Genomic DNA, 20,240 nt, shown 5'->3' with positions numbered 1-20,240 from the left:
GATTACTGCATATGTCAAGCATATGCACACATAGATGTGGGGAAGTGAGGGCCAAACAGTGACAGACAGAGAGACACAGGGGTCAGACACAGATTGAGTCACACACACGGATACCCTGAATGGCATACACTGATGTCCTGCTGTGGACAGTGACATACTGGTTTTAAACAGTCACACATGCAAGCATAAAAGGTGACCCCCATTATGTAATATTACTGAGGTTGGGCTTTAAATATCACATCACCTGCCTGTGTGAGTGTGAGTGTGTGTGTGTGTGTGTGTGTGTGTGTGTGTGTGTGTGTGTGTGTGTGTGTGTGTGTGTGTGTGTGTGTGTGTGTGTGTGTGTGTGTCTGTAGGTTTAAGTATTAGCAGACTGTTCACACTCAGTACACTTCACATTGCCCTACTTCACAAGATCTGCTGCTGTCATTCACCTTAGAAGTACCATTGGACACCTACTACCGCTATAAGCTCTGTAGCACGTGCAATAACTGTGTAACACTATAATGCAAGTAACTACATAGTTTCTTAACTCAAAACTGGCAACTCTTTGTGTGTGTGACAGTTGTGTGTGCAAGACTAGTGGAGTTTTGTGTGTGTGTGTGTGTGTGTGTGTGTGTGTGTGTGTGTGTGTGTGTGTGTGTGTGTGTGTGTGTGTGTGTGTGTGTTTGTAGGTGAAACAGTTTTACGCCATTCCCACACACAACACTTTCCACTACCCCACTTTATTAGTCCTGCTGATGTCATTCCCTTTATCAGCAACTTTGGCCAATTGTTTGCCCAGTAAGCTCAGTAGCACATGTGACAACTGCCTAACACTATAGTACAAAAAGCTACATGGGCAGGGGTTCTACTCTCACTTCCGGCATGAAGTGAGTGTGTATGTTTGTAGGCAGACATAGATATGCTTCCCACCCACTGCCCGATTTTATCAGTTCTGCTGATGTCATTCCCCATATCATCACCTTTGGCCAGCTGTCAGCCCTGTATGGTTTTGTAGCACGTGAGATAACTGTGTAACACTATAGTACAAATAACTAGACAGGCAGTGATTCTACTCTCAGATCCAGTAAATGGGTGTCTATGTTTGTAGGATGAAGTATTTTGATAAGTTTCCCACCCACTGCCCTACTTTATCAGTCCTGCTGATGTCATTCCCCTTATAGTTTCATAGGTGTGTAGTAGGCTAATGGGCCTGGAGTCTTTACAAGCCTAGCCCATAGAAGGTCCCTGCCATTGTGCCACCTGATGCTAGTTCCCAGAGCCTGTATCAAGTAGAGCCACTGGATTGATCCCTGGGGTGAATTTTCTATTATCAATCCACTCATCAAGATTCCTCTGGAAAAGGGTCAGCTAGGTACTCTGTTTGACATGTATGGGAAGTCTATTCCAGGGCATGCACAGTGTCTTCGTGAAGGACCCTTCCCACCAGCATGTTGTGCTGATTGTAGTAATGAGGTAGAAGTCTCTGCAGTGCGTGGTGGGGAGGGATTGGGATGCCTTTATATGTAAAATTTCTAAAAGGGCTGGGTCAGACATGGCTTTGTAAGTAAGCACAGATTGCCTCTAAGAAGGTGATATGACACAGAGAATAGCTGGAGACATCTGAGTCTGTCTGTGTAGGACATGTCGAACAACACACAAAACCAGGGCAGCAGCTCTTAGAACAACTAATACAACACATTATTGTTGAAACCAGCAGTAAATGTTGAATGTTTTCACCAAAAACTTAGTCCAAGTGACAAAATATCCATTTTATTCCACAGAGTTTAGTGCTTTAATTCCTAGTAGAACTTCATCAGAACTCAGTTAAAAAAACACATCCACTTTAATACAATCTTAAGACCAATTAAAAAATCACATGTCCATTCCTACCAATAGTATCCCTTGTACTTGATTTGAAATTTAATTGCTTTAATTTTAAAACTGGAAGTAAAGATACAGAGTCATTCAGAAGTAGAAAAAAAGTTGCATTTGGCACTATTTGCCACTTCAGTTCAGCCATGTCTAGATGTTCATCAACCACCCTATCTTACAAATCTTTAACAACTCTCTCCACTACCATGAATTTAAAAGTGTGAGTAGAAATATTACTGATGTGTCTATACAGTGCATTACTCAACTTACAATTTCTAATGTTGGCACTGTGCTCATACATGCGATTGCACAGCCTTCTGATAGTCTTTCCTATATAGAAACTTGTACATTGGTTGCACGATGCCAAATAAACAATGTTTTTTGTGTCACAATTAAATTTTCCACTCACATATTAGGTGATATGGATGAATTGGACAGAAAAATATGAGGTGACCTTGTGTTTTGTGATTATGAGACCAATTACAATTTATTTACTAAAATTGACAAACAGTGTAACAACGTTTCACAATAAAATTAAAAAAACTCAACAGAGATCTTGATCATTATACCAGCAATAAAGCATATCCTCAGCCGTCTGATTTCCATAGGAACACTAACAGGAACTTTGATAGCATGGACAGACAAGTCCCGCCCCAATCTGCAGGAAATAGCAGTACGACTCAGCGTAACAACTCCAACGGTTGTGAGGTCCCTTTAGAGAATGGAGGGGTTCGCAGGTTAGAGAGAATAATGAACAAGGAGAAAGAATGATATGTGAACAGTCACGAAGACCAGTACAAGAGAGAGGGAGGAAACAGTGGTATTGGAGGTAAATAAACTTGTGGATGCCTCCACTGACTTTGGTAGTTGTGTGTCTTTTTTTACTACTGTGACTCATGAGGGTGATTTTAACCTGTTCAATTATTCTCAGAAACCTTTGACAGTTAAACATGCAAATTACTTTCAAAAGGATTAACCTTTGTACATGCAAAAAGAGCAAGTATAGTTGAAAGTTTAACAGATTTGAAATTGTATTTCCATAAATTGAATTTAAGCATAACTATGAGTGACCATGGCAAATGTGAGAATGTATTGTATAAGCCTAGTACTTTAAAACTCCCTATGCACAGCCTCATTGAACAGTTTGAAAGGGTGTGTGAGGGTGATATACACAACATACTTAGTGATTGAAACAAATGTGATTTTGTGAACTTAAACAGGGAAGAAAAAGATCTACTAGAGATGTTTGTGAGGATTATGACATCAGAGTAATGAAACCGGACAAGGGGGTAGTTTGATTATAATGGATAAAATTGATTATCTAAACAAAATGAATCAACTGTTGGTCACAGAAACATATGAAGAAATTACTATGCCTGAGATTAATATTGCCTATGCAAAAATAGATAGGGCACTCTTAGATATGGTAACCGAGGGATATATTTCCATCAATGAATATAGGTATATGTTAAATGATAAATCAATGAGCACAAATATTTGAAATACCGAAAATACAGTCAGACATCAATAACCCTCCATTTAGGCCCATTGTTGATGGAGGGAGGTCAAAGACCAGTTCAATAGCTAGATTTTTGGACTTAAATCTAAAAAAGGGAGTTGGTCAAATCAAAAAGATATGCAGAGATTCATGGGATTTTTTGAGTAAGATAAGTGAGACAGCTGTTAACCCAGAAGGCATATTTGTTACTACTGATGTCAAAAATGTATTTTCTCTGATTCCGCATAGGGATGGTTTGGATGTTGCTGCAATGGTCAATTTGATGAAACTGGTCCTCAAACATAATTACATACCTTTTGAAGGACAGTTGTATAGGCAAGTTATGGGGGTGGCAATGGAGGCAGCCTTTATGTTTGCTAATTATGTTATGGCCAAGTGGGAAGATAGATACGTCCTGAATAGCCCCCTTTGTCCCAAGTTGGGGTATGTATATTAGGTTTTTGGATGATATCTTCCTTCTATGGAATGATACTATGGAAATAATGGGGCAATTTCTTACTTACTTTACCAACACAGTGGATTTTTTGTCCTTTTCATCACATTTTAGTAGTGAATATATACACTACTTAGATATTGCATTATCTAAGGATGAAATTGAGGGGAAGCTTGTGTCCAACATTTATAGGAAACCTATGTTCTCTAACACCTATTTGCACTACACCAGCTGGCATCCTATATACCAAAAGAAGCCTGTTGTTAAAGGCCATTTGGTTAGGGTGGCACACATGGTATCGAACATGGACAATTTTTTGATGGAATGTGATAGAGTTATGTCCATGTTTTTGAAGAGAGAATATCCATTGGTGTTTTTAGAAGAAATCAAGGATGAGGTATTTAGAAAAAGAAAAAATAGTGTATTTTAACCACTATTGGGAAATGGTTGTTTAACAATGGTGGGCACAAACAGTGAACAGAGGGTTAACAACAACAACAACATGAAGAGTTTCATTTCAACTTATAGTTCGGACAGTAGGGCTATCAAAAATACAACTGACAAAATTGGTATATTTTTGCGAGTGATACGGATGTTTACAGTAAGCCAACAAGATATTATGGATAGTAAACCAACATTCGTATGCAGAAAGGGGATGTCTTTAAAACAGCAATTGGAGTTTAGATAATCAACCAGCTCTATTGGTAAACAAATCAATGGAACTAAAAAATGTGGAGCATGTTCACAATGTTCAAGTATTATGACCAGTGATCATTTTACTGTGAGGAATGTCACCTATTATGTGAGGGGAAAATTTAATTGTGACACAAAAAACATTGTTTATTTTGCATCGTGCAACCAATGTACAATTTTCTACATAGGAAAAACTATAAGAAGGCTGCATGATTGCATGTATGAGCAAGGTGCCGACATTAGAAATTGTAAGTTGAGTAATGCACTGTATAGACACATCAGTAATAATTCTACTCACACTTTAAAATTCATGGTAGTGGAGAGAGTTGTTATAGATTTGCAAGGGAGGGTGGTTGATGAGCATCTGGACATGGCTGAACTGAAGTATCAAATAGTGTTAAATGCAACTTTTCTTTCCAGGTCTGAATGACTCTTTATCTTTACTTCCAGTTGTAAAATGAACGCAATTACATTTCAAATGGAATTTAAGTGATGCTATTGGTAGGAATATACATGTGATTTTTTAATTGTTTTTGTAATCGGTTTTAAGATTGTATAAATGTGGATGTGTTGTTTTTTTTAATTGAGTTCTGATGAAGTTCTACTAGGAATGAAAGCGCTAAAGTCTGTGGAATAAAATGGATAATTTGTAACTTGGACTATCTTTTTTAGGTGAAAACATTCAACATTTACTGTTGGTTTCAACAATACTGTGTTGTATTAGTTGTTCTAAGAGCTGCTGCCTTGGCTTTCTGTGTTGTTCGACTGTTGGTTGTGTTTTTCCGTTTATTGTTGGTTGATGTCTTCACCAAGATTGGGCAGTAATATGGACACTACGAGTACACAGAACAGAGTAAGTCTCACCCTGCTCATTGAGCATGTAAACTCTATCAATAAACTAGTGTCTGAATTGATGTCAAACAGTACTGGTGTGAGTGGATACATTGTATCCAGTTAGGCTTTGCCTTTAACGCAATGCAGTCAAAGGAGCTCAAGAGACAACGAGAGTGGTGTTAATTCCCGCAGTGTGCCATTGATTAATAAATGTATGGTGAGCAAGTATTTTTTCAATGGCGAAGTAGAGGTGAATACTGACAGTACTGCTGGTAATCCCAGGGAACAACCACAATGTTTGGCTGACATGTTGCAGTCCGTTGACAAACAGCTGTTTCAATTTAAAAGACTGCAGGTTGATAATGCATATTTGACAGAATGCATTAATTTGAGATGCATTCCGAAGGGTCTCAGGATATGGCGGTTTCCTAATGGGGCAGCAAAAAAACAGATTTGTTAGCTGAACTTTATGAACTATTTGATAAAACTGGTTGTGACAATCTTAGAATAATGGTCAAGTATAATGGTCTTGAACTTGAATCACTATCAAAATCAATAGATGAACTGGACATAAAAATACGAGGTGACCTTGTGCTTTCTGATTATGAGACAAATTACAACAATTTATTTCCTAAAATTGACAAACAGTATAACAACATGTTTCACAATAAAATTAAAAAACTCAACAGAGATCCTGAATATTATGCCAACAATAAAGCATATCCTTGGCCGCCTGATATCCATGGGAACACTAACAGGAACTTTGATAGCATGGACAGACAAGTCCCACCCCATTCTGCAGAAAACAGTAATACGACTCAGTGTAACAACTCCAACGACTGTGAGGTCCCTTTAGAAAATGGAGGGGTTCGCAGGTCAGAGAGAATAATGGAACAAGGAGAAAAAAAGATATGTGAACAGTCACGAAGACCAGTAAAGGAAAAAGGGAGCGAAACCGAAGAACTACAAACAGTGGTATCAGAGGTAAACAAACTTGTGGACACCTCCAGTGACTTTGGTAGTTGTGTGTCTTTTTTTACTACTGTGACTAATGATGTGGGTGATTTTTAACTTGTTCAATTATTCTCAGAAATGTTTGACAGTTAAACTTGCTAACTTACTTTCAAAAGGATCAACCTTTGTACCTGCAAAAAGAGCAAGTATAGTAGAAGGATTAATAGATTTGAAGTTGCATTGCCATAAATTTAATTTAAACCAACTATGGGTGACCATGGTAAATGTGAGAATGTATTATACAAACCTAGTACTTTTAATCCCCCTAAGCACGGCCTCATTCAACAGTTTGAAAGGTGTGTAAGGCAGATATACGCAACATACATAGTAATAAAAATAAATGTGATTTTGTGAACTTAGAGAAGAAAAAGATCTACTAAGAGATGTTTGTGAGGATTATGATATCAGGGTAATGATTTAAATGGATAAAAATGATTATCTAAACAAAATGAATCAAGTTTTGGTCACAAAAACGTATGAAATTTTTTTTATGTGTGAGATTAATATAGCCTATGCAAAAATAGATAGGGCACTCTTAGATATGGTAACTGAGGGACAGATTTCTATCAATTAATATAGGTATATGTTAAACAATAAACCAATGATAGCACAAATATTTGGAATACCGAAAATACATTCAGACATCAATAACCCTCCATTTAGGCCCATTGCTGATGGAGGGAGGTCAAAGACAAGTTCAATAGCTAGATTTTTGTACTTAAATCTAAAAAAGGGAGTTAGTCAAATCAAACAGATATACAGAGATTCATGGGATTTTTTGTGTAAGATAAGTGAGACAGCTTTTAACCCAGAAGGCATATTTGTTACTATTGATGTCAAAGACTTTTTTTTTGTGATTCCTCATAGGGATGATACGGATTTTTTTGAATAACAATTGAACAAAGTATTTACAATGACAAGTTGGAGAACAGCTGCGATGGCCATTTTGATTGAACTGGTCCTCAAACATAATTATTTACATTTTGAAGGCCAGTTGTGTAGGCAAGTTAGCGGGTGGCAATGGAGGAAGCATATATGTTTGCCAATTATGTTATGGATGAGTGGGAAGATAGATACGTCCTGAATAGCCCCTTTGTCCCAAGTTGGGGTATGTATATTAGGTTTTTGGACAATATCTTCCTTCTATGGAATGATAGTATGGAATGATACTATGGAATGATTGGAGCAATTTCTTACTTTTTTGGACAACTCAGTGGATTTTTTTGTCTTTTTCTTCAGATTTTAGTAGTGAATATATACACTACTAAGATATTGCATTATCTAAGGACAAAATTGAGGGGAAGTCTGTGTCCAACATTTACAGGAAACCTACATTCTCTAACACCTATTTGCACTACACTAGTTGGTATCCTACACACCAAAAGAAGGCTGTTGTTAAAGGCCAGCTGGTGAGGGTGGCATGCATGGTATCGAACTCAGACAATGTTTTGATGGAATGTGATAGAGTTATGTCCATGTTTTTGAAGAGAGAATATTCAATGGTGTTATTAGAAGAAATCAAGGGTTAGGTGGTTAGTAAAATATAAAATGGTGTATTTTTACCACTGTTTGGAAATAATGGTTTAACAATGGTGGGCACAAACAGTGAACAGGGGGTTAACAACAACAACAACATGAAGAGTTTCATCTCCACTTATAGTTCGGACAGTAGGGCTGTCAAAATACAATTGACAAAATTGGTATATTTTTCTAAGTGATACGGATGTTTACAGTAAGCTAACAGAAATTATGGGAAGTAAACCAACTTTCGTATACAGAAAGGGGGTGTCTTTAAAACAGCAGTTGGAGTTTAGGCACTCCAACAGCTCTATCGGTATGCAAATCAATGGAACTTAAAAATGTGGAGCATGTTCACAATGTTCAAGCATTATGACAAGTGATCATTTTACTGTGAGGAATGTCACCTATTATGTGAGGGGAAAATTTAATTGTGACACAAAAAACATTGTTTATTTGGCATCATGCAATCATTGTACAAGTTTATACAGAGGAAAAACTATAAGAAGGCTGCATGATGGCATGTAAGAGCACAGTGCCTACACTAGGATTTGTAAGTTGAGTAATGCACTGTATAGACACACCAGTAATAATTCTACTCACACTTTTAATTTCATGGTAGTGGAGAGAGTTGTTAAAGATTTGCAAGGGAGGGTGGTTGATGAGCATCTGGACATGGCTGAACTGAAGTGGCAAATAGTGTTAAATGCACCTTTTTTCCCGGTCTGAATGACTCTGTATCTTAACTTCCACTTTTAAAATAAAAACAATTCAATTTCAAATGAAGATTAAGTGATACTATTGGTAGCAATGGACATGTGATTTTTTTAATTGGTTTTAAGATTGCATTAATGTGGATGTGTTGTTTTTTAATTGAGTTTTGATGAAGTTCTACAAGGAATGAAATTGCTAAACTCTGTGGAATAAAACAGATATTTTGTCACTTGGACTATTTTTTTTTTTGGTGAAAACATTCAACATTTCTGATGGTTTCAACAATACTGTGTTGTATTAGTTGTTCTAAGAACTGCTGCCTTGGTTTTGGGTGTTGTTCGACGGTTGTGTTTTTCCATTTATTGTTGGTTGATGTCTTCACCAGGGTTGGGCAGTAAAATGGACACTACGAGTACACAGAACAGAGTAAGTCTCACCCTGCTCATTGAGTAAGTAAACTCTATCAACAAACAAGTGTCTGAATTAATGTCAAACATTATTGATGTGAGTGAATCCATTGTATCCAGTTTGGATCTGCCTTTAATGCAGTGCAGTCAAAGGAGCTCAAGAGACAATGAGAGTGGTGTTAATTCCAATAGTGTGCCACTGATTAATGAATAGAAGGTGTGCAAATATTTTTTCAATGGCAAAGTAGAGGTGAATACCAACAGTACTGCTGATAATCACAGGGAACAACCACAATGTTTGGCTGACATGTTGCAGTCCTTTGACAAACAGCTGTTTCAATTTAAAAGACTGCAAGTTGAGAATGCATATCTGACAGAATGCATTCGTTTGAAATGCATTCCAAAGGGTCTCAGGATATGGAGGATTCCTAGGAGCAGAGAAAAAGACAGATATGTTAGCTGAACTTTATGAACTATTTGATAAAACTGCTTGTGACATCCTTAGAATAATGGTCAAGTATAATGGTCTTGAACTTGAATCACTATCAAAATCAATAGATGAACTGGACAGAAAAATATGAGGTGACCTTGTGTTCTGTGATTATGAGTCCAATTACAACAATTTATTTCCTAAAATTGACAAACAGTATAACATGTTTCACAATAAAACTAAAAATCTCAACAGAGATCTTGATCATTATGCCAACAATAAAGCATATCCTTGACCACCTGGTTTCCATGGGAACAATAACAAGAACTTTGATAGCACGGATAGACAAGTCCCGCCCCAGTCTGCAGGAAACTGCAGTATGACTCAGCCTAACAACTCCAATGGCTGTGAGGTCCATTTAGAGAATGGAGGGGTTCGCAGGTCAGAGAGAATAATGAACAAGTAGAAAGAACGATATGTGAGCAGTCAAGAAGACAAGTACAGGAGAGAGGGAGCAAAACTAAAGAACTACAAACAATGGTATAAGAGTTAAACACACTTGTGGAAGCCTCCAGTGACTTTGGTAGTTGTGTGTCTTTTTTTACTACTGTGACTAATGATGAGGGTGATTTTAACTTGTCCAATTATTCTCAGAAATGTTTTACAGTTAAACATGTCAACTTACTTTCAGAAGGATTAACCTTTGTACCCGAAAAAGGGCAAGTATAGTTGAAAGTTTAATAGTATTGAAGTTGTATTGATGTAAATTGAAATTAAGCCTAACTATGGGTGACCATGGTAAATGTGAGAATGTATTATACAAGCATAGTACTTTTAACCCTCTATGAACGGCCCTATTCAACAGTTTGAAAGGGTGTGTGAGGTGGATATACTCAACATACTTAGTAATAAAAATGAATGTGATTTTGTGAACTTAAACAGAGAAGAAAAAGATCTACTAATTGATGTTTTTGAGGATTATCACATCAAGGTAACAAAACCGGACAAGGGGGGAGGCTTTATTATAATGGATAAAATTGATAATCTAAACAAAATGAATCAACTGTTGGTCACAGAACTTATGAAGAAATTTCTATGTGAGGGATTATTATTGCCTATGCAAAAATAGATAGGGCACTCTTAGATATGGTAACTGAGGGACAGATTTCTATCAATGAATATAGGTATATGTTAAACGATAAACCAATGATAGCACAAATATTTGGAATACTGAAAATACATTTAGACATCAAAAACCCTCCATTTAGGCCCATTGTTGATGGAGGGAGGTCAAAGACAAGTTCAATATCTAGATTTTGGAACTTAAATCTAAAAAATGCAGTTGGTCAAATCAAACAAATATGCAGAGATTCATGGGATTTTTTGAGTAAGATAAGTAAGACAGCTTTTAACCCAGAAGGCATATTTGTTACTATTGATGTCAAAGACTTGTTTTCTGTGATTCCTCATAGGGATGGTTTGGATTTTTTTGAACAACAATTGAACAAAATATTTAAAATGACAAGTTAAAGAACAGCTGCAATGGTCAATTTGATGGAATTGGTCCTCAAACATAATTATATACATTTTGAAGGCCAGTTGTATAGGCACATTACGGGAGTGGCAATGGAGGCAGCCTGTATGTTTGCCAAATATGTTATGGCCGAGTGGGAAGATAGATACGTCCTGAATAGCCCCTTTGTCCCAAGTTCGGGTATGTATATTAGGTTTTTAGACAATATCTTCCGTCTAAGGAATGATACCATGGAAAGATTGGAGCAATTTCTTACTTATTTGGACAACATGGTGGATTTTTTGTCCTTTTATTCACATTTTAGTAGTGAATATATACACTGCTTACATGTTGCATTATCTAAGGACAAAATTGGGGGAAGTTTATGTCCAACATTTATAGGAAACCTACTTTCTCTAACACCTATTTGCACTACACCAGCTTGCATCCTATGCACCAAAAGAAAACTGTTGTTAAGGGCCAGCTGGTGAGGGTGGCACACATGGTATGGAGCATGGACAATTTTTTGATGGAATGTGAAAGAGTTATGTCCGTGTTTTTTTTAGAGAGGATGTCCAATGGTGTTTTTAGAAGAAATTAAGGGTGAGGTGGTTAGAAAAAGACAAAATGGTGTATTTTTACCACTATTGGGAAATGGTGGTTTAACAATGGTGGGCACAAACAGTGAACAGAGGTTCAACAACAACAACAGCATGAAGAGTTTCATTTCCACTTATAGTTTGGGCTATATGGCTATATTTTTGCAAGTGATACTGATGTTTACAGTAAGCTAACAGATATTATGGGCAGTAAACCAACATTCGTATACAGAAAGGGGGTGTCTTTAAAACAGCAGTTGGAATTTAGGCACTCCAACAGCTCTATTGGTACGCAAATCAATGGAACTAAAAAATGTGGGGCATTTTCACAATGTTCAAGCATTATGACCAGTGATCATTTTACTTTGAGGAATGCCAGTTTCTACATAGGAAAAACTATAAGAAGGCTGCACGATCCCATGTATGAGCACTGTGCCGACATTAGAAATTGTAAGTTGAGTAATGCACTGTATTAACACATCAGTAATAATTCTACACACATTTTTAAATTCATGGTAGCGGAGAGAGTTGTTAAAGATTTGCAAGGGAGGGTGGTTAATGAGCATCTGGATATGGCTGAACTGAAGTGGCAAATAGTTTTAAATGCAACTTTTTTTCCACGTCTGAATGACTCTGTATCTTTACTTCCAGTTTGAAAATGAAAGCAATTAAATTTCAAATGAAGTTCAAGTGATACTATTGGTAGGAATGGACATGTGATTTTTTAATTGGTTTTAAGATTGTATTAATGTGTATGTGTTGTTTTTTTAATTGAGTTCTGATGAAGCTCTACTACGAATGAAAGCACTAAACTGTGGAATAAAACAGATATTTTGTCACTTATACTATCTTTTTTTGGTGAAAACATTCAACATTTACTACTTGTTTCAACAATGCTATGTTGTATTAGTTGTTCTAAGAGCTGCTGCCTTGGTTTTGTGTGTTGTTCGACTGTTGGTTGTATTTTTCCAATTATTGTTGGTTGATGTCTTCACCAAGGTTGGGCAGTAATATGGACACTACGAGTACACAGAACAGAGTAAGTCTCACCCTGCTCAATGAGCATGTAAACTCTATCAATAAACAAGTGTCTGAATTGATGGTAAACAGTACTGGTGTGAGTGAATCCATTGTATCCAGTTTGGGTTTGCCTTTAATGCAGTGCAGTCAAAGGAGCTCAAGAGACAATGAGAATGGTGTTTATTCCAGCAGTGTGCCATTGATTAATGAATGGAAGGTGAGCAAATATTTTTTCAATGGCGAAGTAGAGGTGAATACGGACAGTACTGCTGATAATCCAAGGGAGCAACCACAATGTTTGGCTGACATTTTGCAGTCCTTTGACAAACAGCTGTTTAAATTTAAAAGAATGCTGGTTGAGAATGCATATTTGACAGAATGTATTTATTTGCAATGCATTCTAAAGGGTCTCAGGATATGGCGGTTTCCTAATGGGGCAGAGAAAAAACAGATATGTTAGCTGAACTTTATGAACTATTTGATAAAACTGGTTGTGACATCCTTAGAATAATGGTCAAGTATAATGGTCTTGAACTTGAATCACTATCCAAATCAATAGATGAATTGGACAGAAAAATATGAGGTGACCTTGTGTTTTGTGATTTTGAGACCAATTACAATTTATTTTCTAAAATTGACAGTGTAAAACATGTTTCACAATAAAATTAAAAAACTCAACAGAGATCTTGATCATTATGCAAACAATAAAGCATATCCTCAGCCGCCTGGTTTCCATGGGAACACTAACAGGAACTTTGATAGCATGGACAGACAAGTCCCACCCCAATATGCAGGAAACAGCAGTACAACTAAGCGTAACAACTCCAACGGCTGTGAGGTCCATTTACAGAAAGGAGGGGTTCACAGGTCAGAGAGAATAATGAACAAGGAGAAAGAACGATATGTGAGCAGTAAAGAAGACCAATACAGGAGAGAGGGAGTGAAACCAAAGAAATGCAAACAGTGGTATCAGAAGTAAACAAACTTGTGGAAGCCTCCAGTGACTTTTGTAGTCGTGTGTCTTTTTTTACTACTGTGACTAATGCTGAGGGTGATTTTAACTTGTTCAATTATTCTCAGAAATGTTTGACAGTAAAACATGCCAACTTACTTTCAAAAAGATTAACCTTTGTACTGCAAAAAGAGCAAGTATAGTTGAAAGTTTAATAGATTTGAAGTTGTATTGCTGTAATTGAATTTAAGCCTAACTATGGGTGACCATGGTAAATGTGAGAATGTAGTATACAAGCCTAGTACTTTTAATCCCCCTATGCACGGCCTCATTCAACAGTTTGAAAGGGTGTGTGAGGTGGATATACGCAACATACTTAATAAAAATGAATCTGATTTTGTGAACTTAAACAGAGAAGAAAAAGATCTACTAAGAGATGTTAGTGAGGACTATGACATTAGGTTAATGAAACCGGACAAGGGGTGAGGCTTGATTAAAGTGGATAAAATTGATTATCTAAACAAAATGAATCAACTGTTGATCACAGAAACTTATGAAGAAGATTCTATGTGTGAGATTAATATTGCCTATGCAAAAATAGAGAGGGTACTCTTAGATATGTGAACTGAGGGACATATTTATATCAATGAATATAGGTATATGTTAAAAGATAAACCAATGATAGCACAAATATTTGGAATATTGAAAATACATTCAGACATCAATAACCCTCCATTTAGGCTCATCGTTGATGGAGGGAGGTCAAAGACAAGTTCAATAGCTAGATTTTTGGACTTAAATCTAAAAAAGGGAGTTGGTCAAATCAAACAGATATGCAGAGATTCATGGTATTTTTTGAGGTACGATAAGTGAGACAGTTTTTAACCCCAAAGGTATACTTGTTACTGTTGATGTCACAAAGTTTTTTTCTTTGATTCCTCATAGGGATGCTTTGGATTTTTTTGAACAACAATTAAACAAAATATTTAAAATGACAAGTTGGAGAACAGCTGTAATGGTCGATTTGATGGAACTGGTCCTCAAATATAATTACATACATTTTGAAGGCCAGTTGTATAGGCAAGATACGGGGGTGGCAATGGAGGCAGCCTGTATGTTTGCAAATTATGATATTGCCTCGTGGGAAGATAGATATGTCTTGAATAGCCTGTTTGTCCCAAGTTGGGGTATGTATATTAGGTTTTTGGACGATATCTTCCTTCTATGGAATGATACTATGGAAAGATTGGAGCAATTTCTTTTTTATTTGGACAACACGGTGGTTATTTTGTCCTTTTCTTCATATTTTAGTAGTGGATATATACACTACTTAGATATTGCATTATCTAAGGACAAAATTGAGGGGAAGTTTGTGACCTACATTTATAGGAAACCTATAACACATATTTGCACTACACCAGCTCACATCCTATGCACCAAAAGAAGGCTGTTGTTAAGGGCCAGCTGGTGAGGGTGACATGCATGGTATCAAACATGGACAATTTTTTGATGGAATGTGATAGAGTTATGTCCATTTTTTAGAAGAGAGGATATACAATGTTTTTTTAGAAGAAATCAAGGGTGAGGTGGTTAGAAAAATATAAAATGGTGTATTTTAACCACTATTGGGAAATGGTTGTTTAACAATGGTGGGCACAAACAGTGAACAGAGGGTTAACAACAACAACAACAACATGAAGTGTTTCATTTCCACTTATAGTTCGGACAGTACAGCTATCAAAAATACAATTGAAAAAAATTGGTATACTTTTGCAAGTGATACGGATGTTTACAGAAAGCTACTCGATATTATGGGTAGTAAACCAACATTCGTATACAGAAAGGAGGTGTCTTTAAAACAGCAATTGGAGTTTAGGCACTCCAACAGCTCTATTGGTATGCAAATCAGTGGAACTAAAAAATGTGGAGCATGTTCACAATGTTCAAGCATTATGACCAGTGATCATTTTACTGTGAGGAATGTCACCTATTATGTGAGGGGAAAATTTAATTGTGACACAAAAAACATTGTTTATTTGCCATTGTGCAACCAATGTACAGGATTTTACATAGGAAAAAATATGAGAAGGCTGTGAGATCCCATGTATGAGCACAGTGCCGACATTAGAAATTGTAAGTTGAGTAATGCACTGTATAGACACATGAGTAATAATTCTACTCACACTTTTAAATTCATAGGTTCATAGGTTCATAGGTTTATACTAGGCTATCTGCCCTAAGGCATTTATAAGCCTAGCCCAAAGTTATGTGGCTTACGCCACCCCTTATGTTAGAAATAATGTGCCCATTAGTTTGTTGTGCCTCTGTCCAGCAGTGACACAGAGATGATTCCCGGGGTAAACCTACGATCTCCCATCCACCGGTCAAGATTTCTCTTGAACAGAGCCAGCGAGGTGCTCTGCCTCACATGGACCGGGATTTTATTCCACAGCATGGGGAGTCTCTGGGTGATAAATCTATCCCTCCAGCACGTCCTATTTATATCCGTGCTAAGGTTTAAGTCACTTGCTCTAGTGGTTCTGGTGGATTTGGATTTTTTGCGGTGGAGCATGTCCATTAATTCCGGGTTGGTCATGGCCTTGTATGTCAGGCACAGGTCACCTCTGAGCAGACGGTATGCAACTGAATAGAGTTGGAGTTTCTTCAGTCTGGCAGTATATGACAGGTTTTGGAGTCCCTTTATCCTTTTGGTGAGGAACTTTTGGGGTCTCTCCAATTGCTGAAGGTGTCGGGTGAGATACATCCTGAATGGGGCATTGTACTCGATCATTGGTCTGATAAGTGAAGAGTACAGGGGAACAATGACCTCACTTGATCTGGATGTGAATCCCTTCATGATCAGATGGGCAATGTAGAAGGTCTTTCGAACCACTTTAGCAACGTGAGTGTCAAACGAGAGGCCACTGTCAACCTGGGTACCCAGGTCCCTGATAACCTCTTCTGTGCTTAGTGGGTTGCCACCTATATGGTAGCCTGGGGTTACCTTGTTTTTCCCGAAGGGTATGACTATACACTTTTTTGCATTTAACTTCAGGCCATGGCTCTGGCACCAGCTATCATTTTCCGTGAGACCCCTCTGAAGGATGTCTGTGTCCGATGTACTATCCACTATGGCACCCAGTTTGCAGTCATCCGCAAACTTTGTCAGCCATAGTCCTCCTATGTTTGCCTGTACTTCTGAGAAGTAGATGCCGAACAATAGGGGGCCAAGGACTGAGCCCTGTGGGACATCACTTGTAACCAGCTTGGAGTCTGACATGGCTCCAGCAACTCTAACCCTGTGGGTTCTGTCCTTTAGCCAGTTTGCAACCCATCTTGTGACATATGGATTTACATTTAACCTGGTAAGTTTCTCTATGATACCCGTGTGGGGTATTGTGTCGAAAGCTTTTGCAAGGTCAAGGTAGGCTGTATGGACTGCCTTTCCCTCATCAATGGCCTTGGTAACTGTTTCGAAGAAGTCGACCAGGTTCAAAAGGCAAGATCTGCCCTTGACAAAGCCAAACTGGGTTGGGTCCAAGGTCTGCAAGTCCCCTATGTCCTTGTTTATGAGTTCCATTATGATCCTCTCCATAGCTTTGCAGACCAGGCTTGTTAAGCTTATGGGGCGGTAATTACCAGGGTCCGTAGAGGCACCACCTTTGTGGAGTGGGACCACAGTTGCCATACGCCACTCCTTGGGCACATATCCTGTGGTAAGGCTAAGATTAAACAGCTGCCTTATGTGCGGGTTTAGTTCTTCATTGAGTTCATGTAGCACACAGCCGGGGACACCATCCGGTCCCATTGATGCTGTGTTTTTAGCTTTAGAGAGAGCAGCTTTCACCTGCGCATTTGAGATGTCTGGGAGGCTACACTCTGTTGGGATAGTTATCTCTCCTTTTGGGGGAGAGGGGTGAAGTTTGCTGAACCTGTCTGCCAGTATGTTGGCAATGTCTGTGGGCTCAGTGATTTTTGTATCATTTTGGACTAATTCTGAGCACATCTGGGAGTTTCCACCCAGGTTTCTGACACAGCTGAAGAAGGCCTTATGATTGTCTTTTGAATCTATGGCAATTTTTTTCTCAAAGTTGGCCTTTGATGATTTTATGAGGGATCGTAGTTTCTTGCTAGTACTGATCAAAGATGCCTTCCCTTTTTGGGATTTTGCTCTATCATGTAATAGCTTTCTCCTCTTATTGTAAAGTTTGTTTATGGCTGGGGTCCACCAGACTGGACGTTTGCCCTTGGTGGAAAGAGTCTTGGTTTTATTTGGGATTGCCTGATCCATGCAGTCCTGAAGGTGTTCCTAGAAGGCATTTGTAAGGGCTTCCACAGCTTGGGTTGTGGTTTCCATTGGCTCGGGGGCCTTGAAGGATACCACACCTGTTTTGAGTAGTGTGAAGTTTGCTTTAGAGAAGTTCTTCACTGTGGTCTTTTTTGTTTGGGTTGGGGGCGGGATGTGGATTTCTAGTGAGATTAGTTTATGATCTGATCTCACCAAAGAGGGATATACTTCCGGTGTGGAGCATTTTGTCCCCATGTTTGTGATGATGAGATCTAGTATATTTTCTCCTCTTGTGGGGACAGTGACTAGTTGTTCCATGGCATTTGAATTTATGAACTCCAGGAACCTTTGGGCTAGAAAGTTGGGGCTTGAGTAATGTTCCCAGTCTATATTCGGGTAGTTGAAGTCACCCAATATGATGGTGTTTGGTGATACATTTATACCCTCCAGTGTCTTCAGGAAGGCTGTGTGGGTTTCCTGAGTTTGAGAGGGTGGCTTGTAGCATGCTACAAACTGTAGAGCAGTTTTGCCTATGGTTAATTGCACCTGGATGGTTTCCGATGCTTCATGCGTAGCCACCAACCTGGAGGTGTGGGTATCCTTGATGAATATGGATACACCCCCTCCTTTTGTGGTATGGTCCGGGTTTTGGGGCCGGAACGCATGATATGAGGTAAAACCTGATAGTGCCGGGGTGCTCTCAGGAGCCTTGAACCAGGTTTCAGTCACAGCACAGATATCGATGTTCTCCATACTGAGAAGGGCCTCGAGTGCGTGCATTTTGAGATTTAGACTTCTGGCATTGAGCAGCATTACCCTTAGTTTCTTCCCGTTTTGTTTTCTAGGGTGGTAGGTTTAGAATTTGAGCCTTGCCTAAAAAGGCACTATGGGGTGGCAAGAGCCTTAGCCAATATCCGGAATCCCAGGGTGACAGGTGCAAGCCGTCCCTTGTGAAGCAGCGTGGCTTGTCAAGCATGTCATCCCAAGCAGACAGACACTGGATCCCCTTTGAATGACATCAGAAATTAAGCCAATTGTTAAAGCTGATCATCTTGTCACTATATTGTGGCATCATTCGTGGTGAAGGAAGGATACTGCTCAGGGTCAGGGTCATACCTGCCTGGGCTACATAATCAGAGAGCTCCTCTATGTCTCTTTTCATGTAGTCCAGGGAGGTACGTCTCAGGTCGTTCACACCAGCATGGACAATGACTGTGTCATACTTGTACTTGCCGTGGAGTGACCTGAGTGCTTGTGTTATGTGGCGGATTCTAGCGCCCGATAGGCAGCTTACCATGACCTTCTCCTTGTTCAGCCTGGTGAGTGGGACGTCAGTGTGTCTGACTATGGAGTCACCTATGACAAGTATGTTTGGTGTTGTATTTGGCCTTAAGGGCAGTGACTGCTTTGCACACTGATTTTGTTTTTTATGTGTTGTTTGTGTGGTGTCTTGAGTTTGCAGTTGCTTGGGTGTCTGCTTTGAAGGCCTTTGCTGTTTAGGTAAAGTTTTACTCAGAGCCTCCGAGTATGTCTTAGTGTGTTTATGTGTTTGATTCAGTGGTGTGGTTGAGTTATGTGAGACTTGTATTGTGGTGTGTGTAGTTGCCTTCTCCTCCTGCCTGGTCTTGCCAGTCCTGAGTTGAGAGAGCTCAGCCTCCAGTTTGGCTAAATAGCTGCATCTCTCACAAGTGTTAGTGTTATGTGGGAGGAGGAGAGGGTTGTCCGTGTACATGAGGCAATTGTAACATTGCCTCAGAATTCCCAGATTCACCAACTGGGCAGGAGAGGACACCAGCATCTGACCCTTCGTCATGCTAGAAAGAATTATGAGTTGGTATGAGACAGAAAAGTAGAGGGCTTAGCAGGGAAGTGGGCACTCCTGGGGGTTTTGCAAGTGAGGGATTTGTATAATATAGGAGTGCTTGACCTGCAAAGAAAATGCTTATAAGACAAGGGATATGCTTTTAAGACAAGTGCTGAACTTTTTGAGAAGAAAAAGCAATTAGGAACAAGTGCTGCGCTTTTTAGTGAAGGTGTAAACTGTTTAGGTTCCTAACAGAGCAGTTCTAAGGGAAAAATTGAAGAACAGACTTTATGGAGCCAGAAAAAGTTTAACCTTGTTAAACCGGCGCTGCCCGATGCTGCTCTAGTGGCAACTCCACGCTAAATCGTGCTAAAGCACGTTAAGGCGTGCTTGATAGCAGGGGCTGGAAAGAAGCAGGAATAGACCCAAAACGGACAATAAAACTACAGTTTCAAGTCAGTAACCACTCCTACGGGGGGCAGGGAAGCTGCTCAATGTTATTCACTGCCACTGATCAGCAGAGAGACTTTCCTTTAGCCCAAGCAAAAATGGCCTCACAGAAACTTACAAACAGTTCAGGAAACAGCAAGCCTGTAACTGAACTTTTTTAAATCTCAGAAAAGTGGGAAAAAAGCAAGAGATAGC

Source organism: Protopterus annectens, chromosome 3.part0, assembly GCF_019279795.1.
Source record: "Protopterus annectens isolate FY-2018-M chromosome 3.part0, PAN1.0, whole genome shotgun sequence".
NCBI classification, from domain to species: domain Eukaryota; kingdom Metazoa; phylum Chordata; order Ceratodontiformes; family Protopteridae; genus Protopterus; species Protopterus annectens.
The sequence above is the reverse complement of the archived record's forward strand: the minus strand, read 5'-3'. Positions refer to the sequence as shown.